The sequence below is a fragment of the Mastomys coucha genome, unplaced genomic scaffold, assembly GCF_008632895.1.
Source record: "Mastomys coucha isolate ucsf_1 unplaced genomic scaffold, UCSF_Mcou_1 pScaffold22, whole genome shotgun sequence".
Taxonomy (NCBI): Eukaryota; Metazoa; Chordata; class Mammalia; order Rodentia; family Muridae; genus Mastomys; species Mastomys coucha.
In genome coordinates this window covers 79,104,564-79,123,120 of record NW_022196905.1, presented here as the reverse complement: position 1 = coordinate 79,123,120, position 18,557 = coordinate 79,104,564, and the positions used below count along the sequence as shown (strand labels likewise).

General features: G+C 34.7%; 1 protein-coding gene across 4 annotated transcripts in view; it reads left to right on the top strand.

Moving 5' to 3' along the window:
* Positions 1-4,258: 4,258 nt before the first annotated feature.
* Positions 4,259-18,557, top strand: part of LOC116071419 (transmembrane protease serine 11F) — an 86,802-nt gene continuing 72,503 nt past the window's right edge. For 3 of the 4 annotated variants that reach the window (XM_031342915.1, XM_031342914.1, XM_031342912.1), the window contains exon 1: positions 4,259-4,403. The gene's annotated coding sequence lies outside the window, so the exon portion shown is untranslated. Of the gene's footprint in view, positions 4,419-18,557 lie in introns of all 4 variants that reach the window. The other variant, XM_031342913.1, reaches the window with a different exon arrangement.

Genomic DNA, 18,557 nt, shown 5'->3' with positions numbered 1-18,557 from the left:
GTGGGGGTACAAAAGGGAAACAAGAATGTGGTTTAATTCTATTTACTTAAAATATGTTTTTAAATGTTTACAAATTCAGATAAATTGAAATCACGTAACTTTTCTCATCATAATGCAATAAAAGTTTAAGATAAATAAATAAATAAATTCTGTGCTTCAATTCATTTTCTCTCCTTCTCTCTCTGTGTGTATGTCTCTTTCTATCTGTTTCTCTGTGTCCCCCTCTGTCTGTCTGTCTCTCTCTCTGTCTGTCAGTCTCTCTGTTCCTCATTCTGTCTGTGTGTGTCTCTTTCTGTCTGTCTGTCACGCTGCCTCTTTTTCTCTATCTCTCTCTCAGAGAGTTATATGTATGCCATGTGTGTACCTTCATCAATTTTAAGAGAAGTTACATCTATGAATCTGTCATGTGGAACATAAAACTGGACACAAGCAACTCAATTCCTCTACACAGAATAAAACTAAATATTCAAAGAACTGAAAATAACTTTTGGTATGTCTTTTTCAAAGTTTTGCCCTGTCAAATACGCACAGAGGCATTCATGCAGGAACAGTTCCTTCTCTTCCATCATACCTTCTTTCCAGCATCATAATGACCCATCACCTCCATTCTTGTGGTCTTTAATATTGTTTTAAGAGATAAGAAAACAGAACCGAAACACCTCACTATGGAGATAAAGCATATATGTCTGAATCAAACTGACAAATCCTGTTCTTCTTGTCCCCTGGGTCTGAGCTGCCTCCCCAAGTACTAAATGAGTCAGGAGTCACAAGCCTTCCTCAGCTTTACTAAAATACCATTGATAGCTTTTGGGTAAATTCTCTGGGATGATCTATTGACATATGACAAATGACACTCATGAAGACCTTCTCTTTCTCCAGAGTGCAAGTTACCTTGGGATAACACCTCCTTTTATTTTATTTTTGCTTCTCTATTTACATTTTGGTTGGTTTTTTTTACAGCTAGGGACTCAACTTATTTGGATATCAGGGACTGTGTCTTGTAATTGAGTTTTTCTGCCCATACTATTTGGTTCTGTCCCCTTTAAGGTGGTGAGATCATTACTGCAGTGTTGCTCTACTTCTCAATTGCTTTTCTTTATGAGGACATAACCTCTTTTAAAAAGAGGTTAATACTTCCTGTTTAGAAGCCACATATCTAGATAAGTCTCAGTTTTTCATCTCAGATGTAATCATCTGTTTGTTTGTTTGTTTGTTTTGAGACAGGCTTTCTCTGTGTAACCCTGGCTGTCCTGGTACTTACTCTGTAGACCAGGCTGGCCTCAAACCCAGAAATCCACCTGCCTCTGCCCCAAGTGCTGGGATTAAAGGTATGCACCACCATTGCCCGGTGTAATCATCTTTTATGTTTGTAGATTTGGAGAAGTTAGAGAAAATGACAGTTTCTGATACTCCACAATCCTCGCTCAAATTATGGAGAACATCTTTCCCCAAACTAGAAACTAAAATGACATAATGGTTAAAATCATTTTAACTTAAAATCTTGGTTTCATTGCTTATCATCTATGTAGTGTTGAATTTTCTCATTAACTTCTCTGATATTCTTAAATTTTATTTTAAAGGGGGATAACAATACTTTGAGTAGTCTGGTATGAATTAATTTTGATATCATGTAATATATGATACAAATCAATAGGTAGTTTTCATCTCAGGAAATCCTCTTGTAATTGAAAATGTAAGATCTAAGTTGCAAATAAAGTATTTTCTTATTTAAATGTATCTGCGATTTTCAGCTCTCTCAGTAATTTGAATATAATCAACCTAATTTCTCAATGAGACATGAAGGAAGCAATGACATGTCTTTCAGCTATTCTGATAAGGTTGTATGTCATATGGAATTTCATCACAAGAGAACTGTTGTGAAGTTCTTGAAGAATCTTTCCATGTTACTTAAGATCATAATTTTGGAAAAATTCAAAAGTGTCAGCCTTATATTTTGTTTTTCTTGTTTTTGTTTCTTGTAACTAACTGAAGACACTAGACTATAGTGTTTATCTCATATTAGAATTTTAAAAATACATTTGAGCTGAGTGCTAGCATGGTATACCCAAATAGGACAAATAATACTTCAGTGTTGAAAAGTCCAAGGACCATACCAGAGATATGGGAAGATTACATATTTATCCTATGACTCTAAGACCTTTCATAATAAGCTTCTTTTTATTTCAAACAATATTTAACTGTATCAATGTATCAATCTTGGAGAAGAGAGGTACTAAGAAATCAATAAAATGTTATAAGAAAATACATCTGTTTCTGAACAGAAGAATCTAGACTCTAGACAAACTCTAAGGAGAAACTGAACTTGTAATCCAAGGTATACCCAGATCAATTGTCTAGAAGAGCAACACATTCAAAGTTCAACTTGTAATTACTGAGGCAGCCTTAGAAGAAGCCATAGCTCCAAAGAACTCTGGTGGGAAATAATGTTCAAAGCACCTAATCTGAACGCTGCTTGCTGAAGTGATGGGGCTCGAAGTGCACTAAGTGAACAGAACTAAATGATATACATACAGACATACATGGAAGTTTATGTGTGCATGTACATATTTATTTCCATCTTTCTTCTGTGTAGAGACCTTCCTTATCCCACTTACGCAGGCCTTATTTTAGATTGCCTCATATTGATAGCTACTATTATCAGCACCAGGTAATTTAGTCTGCTTTAGAGTGATTTGTGGGTGATGCGGAAGGAAGGAAACACACAATCAAGGAAGGGAAAGGCCAGAGTTAACAAACACTTATGTCATTTCTTAAAACTTAGAAGTCTGAGAAGAGATTCTGTTCTTTTGGCAGAATTTGAAGCTGTCTTCTCTCAGACCCAAGATCAATTGTTATGGAGTGGCTAAAGATTCTTCACACTGGCCAGTGGGTAAGGAAAGTGAAATTTCCTGAGACTGGCTAAGGTGACAGAGAAGTAGTTGTGAAATTGCCAGAGAGGACAATTACTTATTACATTAGTGTCATGAGGTTTAAGGGGCAATTTGAAACACAACTGAAAATATCAAGTGAGATTTTGATATACAAGCCTAGAGCTCCTGGAGATGTCAGGATTGAAAATGTCATTTGTCAGTCATGAACATGTATATAACATTTTAAACAAAGGAAGTGGATTAGAATAAATGTGATAAAGAAGAGACATGAATGCCAAACCTCAAAGAATTTGAAAGATTTCTAGGTGGACGGAGGTAGAGAATTGGGAAAGTTCTTTGAGGTGTTGGGCCATAATGAAAAATTTAAGGTGTTTCATGACTCATCTCTTTCTTCTGCCAAGTACTAGCTAAATCACCACCACAAAAGCTACAATGATAACATAGTAGATCATAGCTTAAGATTATCTTCATTGATAATTATCAAAATTTAAAGCCAACATCTACGTATAATTTTTCTCTTGGGAGATTTGGTGAATGTCCCTTTGAATTAGAATTTAATGCTGTAATTTGAATTACAGCATCAAATACTGAAGATGCATCTACCACTTTAATTTATGTCAAGCAAATATAGGCTCAGGTTTTTAGATTGTTGGTTCCCATAGTCGTCTGTTTTGTGTCATGGGATGAATCATTCACAAAGCAAAGAAATTTATTGCTCATTGTTATACATAGACATCTAAAAGCAAAAGCATGGCTGTTGGTAGATTTTGTATGCCCCAATGGTGGCTCCATTACTGTGCAAGCATGGAGAGCACTAATTGAACTTAGTGAGTTTCTAAAGAACAAATAAGAAATGGTGAGGGAGTGGGCATAGTGGGATGATATGAGGGGAGTTAGGTAAGATGGGGAGGGATTGATCATTTTTTGTTCTATACATGTATTTAATTCTCACCAGGAAAGAAAATGATAGACAATAATATGTAGCCAAATCAATATGTTAGATCTGATGAAGATTTCTTGCCTCTTCTCTTTTGGAGTATTTCCAGAAATAATGATACTCCATCTTTGATCAGTTTTTGCTTTTGATGAGCCTAGGAACTGGAAAAATTATATAACCCACACATAAAAAGAGTACAATGTTTCCTATCTATATTTTGAAAGTTGTAAAACCTGATGGGTTGTTTGCTATTCTGGAGCCATCTGGCAAAGAGCCATAAATAATGACAGTGGTACTTACCGGCTGTAGATGAATGTCTCAATTGAGCAGCTGTTGAGTGTAGCCTGAACTTACGATTGGCTAAGGAAAGATGACGTGACTTAGCTTTCAGGCAAGAGCCCTTTTGATTGACTCTGTAGTTCATGGCTGAGTCAGAGGTAAAGGGTTAAGTCTAAGAACAGGAGGGTGTGTTTATGTCTTTGACTGCTTGGATCTCCGAAGAAAGATTCCAGCATCATTTTCAACAACTGCAAACTGAAGAAGCACATGCTATGTGAGGAAGGAACAATTTCAAGGTAATAAGCCAAAAGGTATGGAAAACAGTACAGGGATTAGTACATGCACTAAAATTCACTTGTGTTTTCTCTCTTATGGCTTCGTGTTAGCTTCTTAGGGCTGTGATTTTAGAATCTCTTAGGATTACTTTAAAATGTTTTTGAAAATTTTCTGTACTCAAACATTAATGAATAATGTTATGCTTTAATTTATTGTTAACAAATTTACTTTCAGTAAATTAAGAAATATCTTGGAAAATTTGTAATATCTATTTGAAATGTTTAATTCAGTGCTTCTCAAACTTGTCCCATATGCCTCTGAGGAGTCCTGAAACTCTTCATGGGTTGCTGAAGTCAAAACTATTTTTACAGAAACAAAAATACCAGTCTCTATTTTTACTGTATTAGCAAACCCTATATTTAATATAAACAATTATATAATTTTAGAATCAGTACAGGAACACTAAATAAATACACAAACAAAAAACAAAACCAGCTTCCAAGAGGACTGACTGCTACTCACAAAGCAGTACAGGTTTTAATTTATAAATATTTAGCACAGGTTTAGATATTTACAAATGGGTTGGGTGACAAAATGAGAAGAATGTGGGGATGCTTTTTGTATATACTGAAGTACAATGAGTATGCAAAGACAAATTGATGTGGTGCAGATATTCATGCTTACACTTATATAAGATAGTTTGTTAAAAGCCAGTTAAAGGAAGCCTCTCACTTTGATGCTAAAACTCAAACTCAGAAGTAAAAATCAGAAAATTTAAAGCTTGTAAATTTGACTGTTCCTTGACTTAGAATTTTATAAAATGAATTTGGTCCTGATGCTAAATAATAGTTTTTATATGATGAAATATATCTGCTTGCATCCCTATGTGAATACTATAAAAACAGGCACACTATAAGAGCCAACCAGGTATGCAGAACCAGTGAGTTTTAGTACAACACAGTAAGGCATCATATTTTATGCTACTAACAACTGTTAGGAAATGAATACCTTTCAAAGTTTAAGGAGAACAAAAGCATGCCCAAATAGTTTGAAAATGGAGTCCATTACTTCTGGGAAAACTTCATTTTTTTTTTTAAAAGAAAGAGATATTTTTTTAAACTGTTTCTTAGTATGACCTTGAATAAATTAATTGTCACTATAACTTTCTTGCTTAAATTCCTAATATAGTAAATGTTGTTGACTCCTTATATAGTAAATAGTTCAGTGAATTTCAGTAGTACAAACTGGCCTTAACATCAAAGTATGTGAAAAAATTTGGGCTTAATTTTTTACAAAAGAAAGTCAGGCACAAAAGAACCATGTAATGATAGGGTGATGCTAAATTACTCTTATAGCTAGTATCAAGAATATACACAAGCCCACAAAGGTGCTGCTGTTCTTTTTCACCCAGTGACTCAACCCATCTGGTATTCAGCATCCTGATGATGCATGTGATGACTATGCGGGCCAGAGGGTTCAAAGGCTGTAATGTTGTGTGCCAGGGGTGCATTTTAACTGTAATGAATGCTGATGTACCAACCAGAGGTACTTTACATTTTAGTCATTTCCATAGTTGTGTTGAAAATCTGTACCAATATATACTCTCTAGGGAGCAGAATTATTTTGCCCCTCATGACAGCAGTGCTATGCCTTTTATAGATCACGTTGTCATGAAAATATAAATTATTTTAGAATAGAAAAGAATATCAGGAATGATGTCCTCTGAACTTCCTTATCACGAAGGTGGAATGGGAGATCCAGAGAGAGAAAGGAAGCACATCACATTTCATGCTGCTAAATCAGGACTGGGCTGAGTTTCCTCAGTAAAATCTGTATTTTCCCTATTTAGACACTATTGTTGTACACACACTGCTGTGTACAGTCTTTAACCTTGAGGACCAATACTGAAGGGCTATTTATAGCAACTACACAAACTTGAACAGCAATCACTGAAACTTTCGCCTACTTTTTCAGCATGCCAGGAGGGTTTTATTTCATTAAATCAATGGTTTTAAGCTATAAATTAGAGATTGGGAAGTATGATGTTGAAAGTCAAGTTTGGAAGCTTAGTTTAGATTTCCATTATTTTACTGCCACCATTAATATCCATCTATTTCTATATATGTGAGTAAATATATCTATATGTACATGTATATGTATTTACATATGTATACATACACATATATGATGTATATATATAATGTATAATCTCTATGTATCTCTCAGCATATACATTACATACACATGTATTTGTAAGGTTTATTTAGGTAATATTGTTATTTCATCTAGTGATTTTGAGGAATTACAAACAAAAAGTAGTTGAATGTTATCATCTGAGAACATTCTGAAATTTTTAAAGTATTATTTTCCATCCATTTTTTCTTTTTTACTATTTTGACACTACTCACTTTCTTTCCAATCTTAAATTTAATATGAAATTTTACATTAAAATATTATATCATTTAAATAATTAAATATTGTCCCTTTCACATATAAAATATTATTTAAGGTTGCATTAATATGCCCTCTTTGTAACATTTCTTATGAAAAAGGAACTACTTGTAAAATGATTAAATTTGGTATGTCTATGTTTTATTAAGAAACTTTGAAATGTTTTACCAGCATGTCAGTTTTCTCATAATTAAATGTCCATGTAGAAAATCACATCTCCTGCAAATAGCATTTTTTTCTCATCAGTTCTTTAGTCACTGAATGTCTTTTATGCTGTCTTGCCATAGCACCTTAGCATCATTAAGATATACTAACTATTAAAAATTAAAGTCCCAATTGACATTAGCTATTAAGAAGATGTACATATATCTAGCTAGTTTAGAGTCATTTCACTTGACATGAACTATTCGTATGATTATGCAGAACTGAGACCAGGAACTCATCATCTTCAAACCATTACCTAAGGTTAGGTGACAAACTTTTAGTTGCTTATAATAACATTCTGGAAATGATAATGACTGTCCATGTCTACAACTGGTATCTATCCTGAGACAAAGTGTAGATAAGAGAGAATAATTTGTAATACTGCAGATGTGTCATTAAGTTTTAACCTCTCATCTTGCTGCTAATTGGGCATGTAACTATAGATTTCAAGAGGAAATCCTGACCTGCAGAAGTTGTGTCATTGCTGGTTTCATTCATGAGCTATGAGCACAGAATGACACCTCTGGTGACAGGTACCTTGAGTTATGCATAGACAGTGAGAGAGATAACCAAGGAATTACTACACTTACTGGAGATGAAAGAAACAAAACACACAGTTTAAAAAAAAGGATAGAGATGAAATAGCTTCAGTGTTCTGTGTATTTGTAATTGACAATGAAAGTGGCCAGAAGTGAATGAGAGGAGTCAATGCACTGTAGATGGAGTAAGAATCAAGGAGAACTTGAGAGATGGTAGTCAGGGCAGTGCCAGACTTGGAGAAAGAAAATGCAGACAGACAAAGATGGGTATCATTGGGTGATGTCCACTCCTCAAGCTGCCTATTAGCTTCTGCATTCTATTATCCCTGTTGCCTATGTCTCCTTTATCAAAGGACATAAATCAAAGCCCTCAGTTTCTACTCTCCTCCAGGAGTCTAGTTGACTTCTGATTTGAATGAAAACTTGTTGACAACAGCCTATGGCAACGACCTTGTTCATCCTACAATTCTTTCTGTGATTGAACACATGAGAGCAATATTTTCCATAATCACTGTTACAAACTATTAATATAAAATATGACTGTTCACTTGCCACCAAGCCTGGTGATTTGTGTTTAATCCCTGGAACCCACATAATGAGAGGAGAAAACTGACTTCTACTAGCTGTCCTTTGACTTCCTTATACACGTGTATGTACATACACACACACAAATAAGGTGATATGAATTATTTGTTTCTTTGTTTTAAAGTTGTTCTAAGATATTTTAGGATTCTCATAGGAACCAGCAAAGGTCCAATTTCTGTAAGGATAGTTTTCAAAGTAGTGATGTGGGAGGTAGCATGCTTGTGGGTGTCAATGGAGGTGGCTCCAGCAGGGAGGAGTATTTTATCAACGATGTTGCTTAGCACTGCTGATGCGTAGTGATAATTACCATATTGACTTTAATTTTTTCCTTATTTTTTTCATTTCTTTAAAGGTTGTATGTACCCCCATTTCCTGTGTGTAGAACAGGCTGTTTCTATACCACATGGTACTAATCTTGATGGTCTAGTGCTTTATAGCAGCAATAGAGTTCTTGTGGTATTTCATAGCAGAGCTGATTTCTTTGATCCAGTCTGAATATTTAGATAAGCCACTACAAAAACCTCAATAGGCTACTGATAAAACAAAGCACATCTTTAAAAGACAGGACTATCCTAACTTCAGTCTAATTTATCATCTGATTCCAGTAAAGAATAATAAATACTAAAAGATTTCTGGAAAGGTAGCAATTTAATTTAATTTATGAAACATTATGTTTTTACTTTCTAGATCAGAGTAAAAAATGAAGGGGCAGGTACTTCTTCCACCTCTAGACCTTACACATAGGGTAAATATAAACTACACTAGGAAGCAGAATAGGAATAACTCAGCCACTTACTGTTAAAGGACTTCCTGCTCTGGGCTTAAAACTTATATGAGATGAAAGGCAAAAAGTAAAAGCTCTAGTTCCTGTTCACTGAGGTTTTAAATGATGTTGAAGACACAGACCCAGAACACCATAAGATGATATCAGTGACAGAAATCTGAATCTCATCAAGATCCACATTCTATGCCATCTTTATAAATAATAGAAAAGTCTATCAGAAGAGAGTATTAGAGTTGTGGAGGAATTTATTACCATTGCTAATTGACTGTTGCAGCAGCAATAATTATTGTGCTATTGTGTTTTATATTCCAAATAGTCTACATTCATTGTTTAATTTGTTCCTCAAACTATTCTAAGGACAGATGACATTTTCATCGTTCTTATATGTATGAAAAACTAAGGCACACGAAGATCCAGTGCTTTAAGACAATAAGACATTATTGGCAGAACAAGGATTTGAACCAAAGTGTATGTGTGCAACCAACAACTTTACTTAAAATGGTACCTAAGCTGTTGAAGATTTAAGTAAAGAGTGGTAATTAAGTTGGGTTTATTACAGAGACATATTTAAGTGAGACAAAATAATAGAGAGGGCACCTCAACAGGATGGAGACTGATAACAGAAGAAGAGAATTACAGTGCTAATATGTGATTACATGCTTTAAGCATAACAAAGTGTAGTAAGACTTGAAAGTTCATAATAGATGTATGTTAGAAAGTGACTTGGGAAGAATTTGCTTCTTAAAAGATTTTGAATTGCATTCAGGCATGTATTGGTTGGACTGTTGTGACAAAATACTTGACAGAAAAAAATATAAGGGAAAAAGATTTCTTTTAGGTCATGTCATTAGTAAAAGCTGTAATACTCTGCTAGATCATGGGTAATTGATTTAGTTAACATGGATTGTATTGATAAGAGGAAAGAACAATGGTCATGAAGTTATGCCAGGAAATTGCTCTAAATTATAAACTAGTCTGGAAAGAGACTACATGCACAAAACAACAATATGAAAACAATTATTATGAAAATTTTGGCTGCATGCAAAGAGTGAAATTGAACTGTGAATCAAGTATGCTGTACAAATTTTGAAAGCAGCCAATTGAAACTAAGCATAGTGACTGACTAAGATAGAAAAGCAGAAAGAGCCAAGGCTATATTCTTTAATAGCCGCATGACAACATGTTTAACATGTTAACCTTTGTAAAATGCCAGACACAGTGTCAGGTATATAATAGAGGATTAAAATTTATTTAAAATAGAGTTGAACAAGACTCTGGCAAAGATAATGAAACAAAGGCCATTAGTGAGTGTCTACAAGGCTATAATCACAGGTGAGAAGATTTTGGAATTGCTTGAATAGAAGAATATTTTACAAAGTCCTGAGAATTTATTCAGTCATGAATGAAAAATTGCTTGGAAAAGAAATAACCAGAGCCCTAATGTAGAGATCCCTATCTTGGGGGCTTGAAGACATGATAGAAAAATCCAGGATTCCAGGAGAGTTAGTGAATTCTCAGAAAAATCCAGGATTCCAGGAGAGTTAGTGGATTCTCAGAAAAATCCAGGGTTCCAGGAGAGTTAGTGGATTCTCAGAAAAATCCAGGATTCCAGGAGAGTTAGTGGATTCTCAGGCTTTGAGACATGAAAGGATTGCATCAAAATGCATTAAAGCTGTTTGCCAACTACAAATTTTAAGTGATTACATCATATCAATTGTGGATAGGAGTGTTTCTTCATTTTTAAAGCAGAACACACATAAAAGTAGCTGAGAGGGAGAATTAGGATGAACTCTAGGTTGAAATCAGCTATTTTGGTTAATGTTTCTTGAAAGAAGGCAATTTCCAGAAACAATGTTCAAGAGTGTTCCAGCAGTGACACAGTCACATTTATTCTTTGAACTGATATAGTCAGTATCTGTCAAAAGTAGATATGAACTGTCTGCTTTTACTGCTGAGAAAAGTGAAATTTTCAGAATTTGGCATGCTTTCCCTGTTCTTAAAATGTAGGTAAGAACAATATCTTACTCTAAAAATGTACATATTTTTTTTAGTCTGAAATGAATGCCCTATTAATCATATTGCAGTAGTTTGTAAGCTGAAATCAAAGACACATGTAAAGGTAAAATGAAGTATGGGGTATAAATTCCTTTATTTCAAAGCCAGCAAAGAACCCTATGGGGTAATAGAGTAGTACCTGCAATAAGAAAGCAATTTCATATCTGTTACATATTTACTTTCACAAAATAGTTTCAGAAATATTTTCATCCATATTCTGTCTGAACATTATGAAGTATGAAGGATGTATGAAGGCTGTCATGGTTGTGAATAGAATTCACTTTGTTCTGATCAATGCTAACTGTTGCATATTGAAACTAATTCTAATTTCTAAAACTACCTTGCATGGATACAGAGGGATCAAGCCAGAAATAAAACAATGAGCTCAAAGAGAGGAAAAATTATACCATTAGGTGATGGTGTCATACAATTTTAGATCATGAACTCTAGATCAAATAAGCAAATAGTACAACTTCTTGAATATATAGTATAAAAATATGTGCACTACAATATGCATTTGTTTCTTGGGGAATGGTTACTATTCTGTTGTTTATATTAAAGATAGTGTTTATATCTTCATTTGTCTAAAAGATCAAAAAACTAATGTATGAACAACAACTACACACCACTGTTAATAGTCTGTATTTGCTTTTTAGAGAAACTTATAGAGCACATTTCATAATAATATGATTAGTGAAGATCTACAAAACAATTTGTGCCTGTGGAGTAAAGGGCAAGGAAAGTCTGTCAAATTCAACAGAAATGACTAATACAGAAGTGGAGGCTCACAACCATCCATTGGACTGAGCACAGGGTCCCCAAGAAGGAGCTAGAGAAAGGACCCAAGGAGCTGAAGGGTTTGCAGCCCCTTAGGACGAACAACAATATGAACTAACTAGTACCCTCAGAGCTCCCATGGATTAAACTACCAACCAAAGAGTACACATGGTGGGACTCATGGCTCCAGCTGCATATGTAGCAGAGGATGGCCTAGTAGGTCATCAATGGGAGGAGAGGCCCTTGGTCCTGTGAAGTTTCTATGCCCCAGTGTAGGGGAATGCCAGGGCCAGGAAGCAGGAGAGGGTGGGTTGGTGAGCAGGAGGAGGAGGAGGGAATAGGGTTGTTTTTTTTTTTCAGAAGGGAAATGGCAAAGGGAGTATTATTTGAAATGCAAATAAAAAATATCTAATAAAAAAGAAATGGAAAGACGTATTATCACAATTAATACTACTATAGTCTCCTTAGTGTGATGCCTGAGAACTCACTTTTGGAATGTGTCAAAAGAATCAAACTCCTCTATATTATAAAAATTGTGTTATAAGTAGAAAGGGCAGCAATATAGAAGAACACTCATTTAAAAATAAAATAAATTACTATCTCCAAATGCATTTGCTATGTATTATCAGTAAAATATTTTTTGGTATGGACCCCAAATTTCTACATGTTTACTTTAAATTATATTCATATGTTATTTTATTAATATACTTTAGTATAACTTTAAGTCAATACAAAATGCAGCTTACAAAAATGTGAGATATAAACATTTGCAAAATTCTAATAAATGTATTTATGCTAATATATTATCAAGTTAGTTCATGTAAGTTAATGTATCATGCATAATATTGATATGTTAATGTTATCTGAGAGTAATATGATTGATCAGAAAGTTTCTTTAGGTCATTATAGTTCTTAAAATTCTTTAATCAATTCTCTGAATATTTTGTGGAATATGGTTTGATCATATTCACCAGTATATCTATACCCAACTCCTCCTAGATATACTCCTATCTATCTCCACCCAACCGTCATGGTCTTTTTTTAAAAAAAATTAAATCATTGAATCCAGTTTATATGCCTATATACTCATATATATAAAAAGTGTATATATTGTACATACTTATATATTATATATGTAATATATAAACAATATTATGTATATTTTTATATATACTAAAATATGGTCAGTCTACTAGGGGACACCCTCTTAAAGAAAACAGACTCTCCTCCAGGAAGCCATTATCTACAAATATTTCCTCAATTAGGTCTGGGGGCTCATGAACCTTTTCAATTTATATGATATGAAATTGATTGGCTCAATATTTTGCAGGTCTAGTATAAACAACCTCTGCCACTGTGAATTTACAAGTACAACAGTCTTGACATATCTAAAAGGCATTCTTCACTCTGCTTTTCCCCAGCCTCTGGCTCTTACAGTCTTTCCTTCCACAGTACTCTCTGGGTCTTCATTGGAGCTGTGATATTGATGTCTCATTTCTGCATGAATAATCACAATGACTTGTTCCTGTACTTTATGACTTGTGTATTTTCATGACTATCATTCAGCATATGTTGACACTTTACTAGTAAGGTCTGAGAGCTACACTAATATACAGGTAGAAAGATATGGATTTAGAGGGTAATTTGATACTGTGTCCATGTGGCAGAATGATTGTAGTAGGTTCACTCCTGGGGTCCAAGAACTTTTTTATCATGGGTTCTTGGCTATATTTGCAGTACCATGCTAGTGTTCGGTTCTATGGAGTCGGTTTTAAATAAATTCAGAAAATGCTTGCTTGCTCTCTTAACATAGGTGCCACTATTTCACCCAGGGTCATATTTTGCTTACTACATCTGCCATTATTATAGTTCAAAGCTGAGCAAGACTGATGATGACCTCCACCTCTACTCTGAAGCTGACATAGCACCCCTAGTACAATGAAAGATAGTCAACACAGAGGAAGCTTCCTGGCCTGTACCAGTTTGATTTCTCCTGTCTTGTCTCTAAAATGTATCTTGTCTTTAGCAAAAGAATGCTACCATCAAGTTCTGGAAGACAACGTGGAGCATTGACAATAATTTATGTTGTTTGGGGAGATCTTTAGTAGATCTCCAACCAACAGCTTGGGGAAGGCTTTCTATGTCTGACACTCATCTCTTTATTGGGCAAACTATGGCTTTTGGGTTGAGCATAATTCCCTGTGTAGGGTAATTACAATTAACTATTTTATATGGATATATAAAATTACATACGGCAGTTATAAAAATGATAGGTTGGTATAGGTCTTTTTCAAATTATTCATGTTAGTTGTTCCTTATGTCTGCTCTACCCTCCTATTCTTCTTACAACTTGAATTACCTCCTTATCATGAAATTTTTCTCAGTTGTAAAGGAAAGTTTATAAATAAATGAATGGTTCTAGGAAACACCACATAGGTGAGGTAACTCAGGCCAATGTCCCACGAAGATCTTAGTGTCCAATCTTTAGATGTGTGTGTGTGTGTGTGTGTGTGTGTGTGTGCGTGTGTGTGTGTGCGCGTGTGTGTGTGTGTGCGCGTGTGTGTGTGTGTTTAATTTAGAGTGCTGTAGAATTCAGGAACCTAGAAAGAGAGCATAGATATTGAGGGGGAAGAAGAACACAAATGATATAAAAGTGAAAGAGCACATTTAACTGTGCTTTGCTTCTGTAAAGTACTTCATTGTATGTGTAAAATAGTTGTTATCACCATATTTGAAATAAAGTATTTCTTAAGGGCATGTGCACATATGTAGTGTGTGCATACCTATGAATATAGGAAGAGGCCAGAGGAAGATGTTGGCTGTCCTACTTTATCCTCCACAACCTTACTCTCTGAATCAGAATCTCTCACTCAAATTAGTATGTGCATGGAAGGGATGAGAGAATGTAATCTCAGATTTAAAAGTATAAAAATATTTCTTCACCTGAAAATCTTATAAAAGATACCTTTTAAATGTCTTCTGTGTGTGGTTTAAAATTTTCTAGTATAAACGTGAATCTTTTATAGTGACACAAAATTTCCTCATATTATTTGAGGGTTAAAAGCAAAATCAATATTTTTTTTGTCAGACAGTTAAACTTTGAATTAGATTAAATTTTATCATAGTTTTAAAATTGGTTATTAGAACTCTTGAGCCTAAAGTCCTATAGTATCTGAATGGACATTAAATAACCATGAACTGAGAGAACAAATGGGGAGAAATGGGTGATTTTAGGCTGCAAACCAGGAGCTGAAGTGAAATTCTGCTTTCAGAACCTGACACGAGTTCATGTGTCTCTGTGTAACATATAGAATAAAGCATTAGGTTAAAAACTCCTCAAAGTTACCTGTCATGCCTCTTTTTGGGGTTGAATCTGATGAATTATAGCAATATATGAGTTAGATATTCTATAAAAATGAGATATGATTCTGTAGACTTGTATTTGCATCTGTGTCATGTGGATTTTTCAGATGAAAATATTCTTATTTGGCATACTAAAATATAAGACTATTTAAGCTAACTTCAAAAAATAATGAAACTACATGAGCATATATATATATGTACACATACATATATACATATACGTATACACATATATGTACATATATGAATCTGTACTGACAAAGTAGGGCTTTTTTGGCTTCTTTGAGTCCTATTGTCTTGGTAAGACTTAAGTGTAAGCTGTGATAACACCTTGTACTTAACACCTGGTTGCTATCCCAGACCTGCTAGGATTATCCCCTTGATGTTGCCCTTTCTTCACCAACTGTAAGGTTTTTTCAGACAGACATGAATGTCACTTGCTTTACTTTTCTCTGTAGTTAGCTTACTACTTGACGTATTGCAGGGAGTTTAATGATTATGTGCAACAAACGAAAGTTTAGTACAATAATCGGAAATATTCTTGATTTAAAAAAGTTTGAAGACATCCAAGTTGTTTGATTATTTTGAATGAGTATATACAGGGGAACAAGAACTCCATTAATATAACTATCCAATAGTTTAAAAAAGAAAAACATGGAGCCATATAGGAAATATGTGCATGCAATGATATATACTTATTTATATAAAATATAGGTTATATATTTTCACTAAAAAAGCATGTAAACCTGAGCCATATGGTCAGCGTAACATTTCTGTTGTGATCTGGATGACAATATCTCTCTTTCCTCCATTTTCTTCACATTTTCCTGCCTCATCAGTTCCCTGGGTCTCCTCCCTCTGCCTCCCTTTTCTCCTTCTCTCTTTGTCACTCAGTGCATCTCTTTCATTCTCCTCATCCACATCTTCACTTTCCCTATCTCCCATTTCTCTTCCTAGTGTATTACTCATCTTAGCTTTTGCTCACATAGTGGTACAGTTCAGTGTGCAGAATACAGACATATTGAAAGAAAAAGAAAAATGAAACAAAGTAAAATATTATATAAGGAATCATGTTGCATCAAGACTTCTGAAAATATAGAAGTGATTTTTCCATATATTTTGGAATAGCCTTGCCTATGAACTTTTCCACTGAGGTTTACAGTATTTATGGAATGGGCCCACATGTAAGGTAATATAATATAATCAACTTATATTTCTGTATCAATAGATCTTGATTGGTTTGATTTCATAGTATCCATGATGAGTCTTATGAAAGTCAATTTTGCTTGGAAAAAATGTGTTGATATGCATAAATAAAAATCATATTGTCAATAAATCTAATTGATAAACATATAAATAGATACCAATTCCAATCTAAGTCCTGAAATGATCATTCCTCCATCTATCTACTATCTTTCTACTATTATGTGTCTCTGTCTGTCTGCTTGCTCATCTGTCTGTCATCTATTTGCCTTAGTTTGATTTCTGTAACTGTGATAAACACCATGACCAAAAACAATTTGGGGAGAACAGGATTTACTTCAGCTTAAACTTGTAGTCAATCATGAAAGAAAGTAAGAACAGAACTTCAGAGCAAGAACATGAAGTAAGTAACTGAAACAGACACCATGGTGGAGCACTCTTACTGGCTTGCTTCCCATGGCTCACTAAGACTGATTTTTTGTCCTATCCAAGACCAACTGCCCAGGGCTAGCACCACCTTCAGTGATATGAACCCTCCTATAACAATCATCAATCAAGGAAATACCATACAAATTTGCTTATATGCCAATCGTAATTGAAATTCTCTCTTCCCAAACGACTAGCTTGTATTAAATTGACAAAACAAATCAAAACAGCACCAAGAAAGGATCTATCTATCTATCTATCTATCTATCTATCTATCTATCTATCTACCTACCTACCTATCATTTACCTACCTGCCTAATTATTTACCTATTCATTTATCCAAATTTCTCTTCCTAGAAAATAAGATTCAGAAAGCAAGCCTTGTGCTGTAGCATATAATTTTAGTTATTCAGGAGGCTTATATGGTAGATTCACAAGCTCAAGGTCTACTTAAGCTGCAGAGTGAATTATACAACAGCCTGGGCAACTTTGGAAGTTTGTCTCAACATAAAATAGATGCAGGCTGAAGACGTAGCTCAGTGGTAGTGTACCTGCTTAACTACCCTGAGGTCCAATCCTCCCTACAGAAGAATTAAGACTTACAGATGTGACCTTCATTGTTTAGGAATGCAACTTTATGGTACACTCTACTTTCCTGATAGGGCTTCTTTCTTTTTTCCAGAAAAGAGATTAGAATGGATTATTATTTTGCATGTTTCTGTATTCTTATGTATTTTCTTTTAAAATAGTTACCTCTTTTTATTCTTCTCAGCACTGTTTGAAAATTTCATATATGCACATTTATTTTGATCAAATCTATCTGCCTTCTAGCTGCTCCCCTATCTCTCCCTATGACTTTTCTATCCCAACTTCATGTGATCATTTTTTTAAAAAGCTCACTGAGATAACTTAATTTTGTTTTCATTTGCATGGACCTGAGACTATCATGGATATCCTCTTAAAGATACATCCTTGAACAAAACTGACTATCCTCCCCTAGCAGCCATCAATTGCCAACAACTCCTCAGCTAGAGGTTGGACCATATGAGCCCTTCTGCTATCTATGATGGCATTTTGTTTAGCTCATGAATAGAGCTTATGTATGCAGTCACAGATCCTGTTAGTTCATTTGTGAAATGGCCCTATCATGTCTTGCAAATGCTGTTTCACTGTACGCATCTGCTACTTCTGGTGTACAGAGTCTTTCAATGCCCTAAGAGCTAGCAACTAGGGAATGAAGCTTCCCTTAGAGTGTGAGTTTGATTTCTCCATGCTCTGTAACTCAAGTACATGGCACTGTTTGCAATAGTATAGTGCTATCAATTTTTAGAGGGTATCTATGACCAGCAACCAGTGAGAAAACACATAACTCATACTTGCCACCAAGCTTTTTGTTTGATAGCTTATGCTTTCTTGGAGAGACACTGTCTCCTCATTATAGAGTAACTGCATTTAAACTCCTTATACATATGTGTATGTATATAATTTCAGAAGATTCTACAGTAGTAGGTTTCTATATGGCATTTCATTGTCTTTAGTGTTAGTTATTCTTCCACATACTCTGCTTCTATTCTAGCCTTCTTCCCTTGCCGATTTAACCCTTCCCATTCATTATTCCTCTCTCCTCCTCATACCACTAGTGTTCCATTCCCTTGAAATCTTACCTCATTGACTTTTCTTAGTTTCCCAATTTCAACATGTACTCCAATTTAAACAGGCATTTAGCTGGGCGGTGGTGGCACACGCCTTTAATCCCAGCACTTGGGAGGCAGAGGCAGGCGGATTTC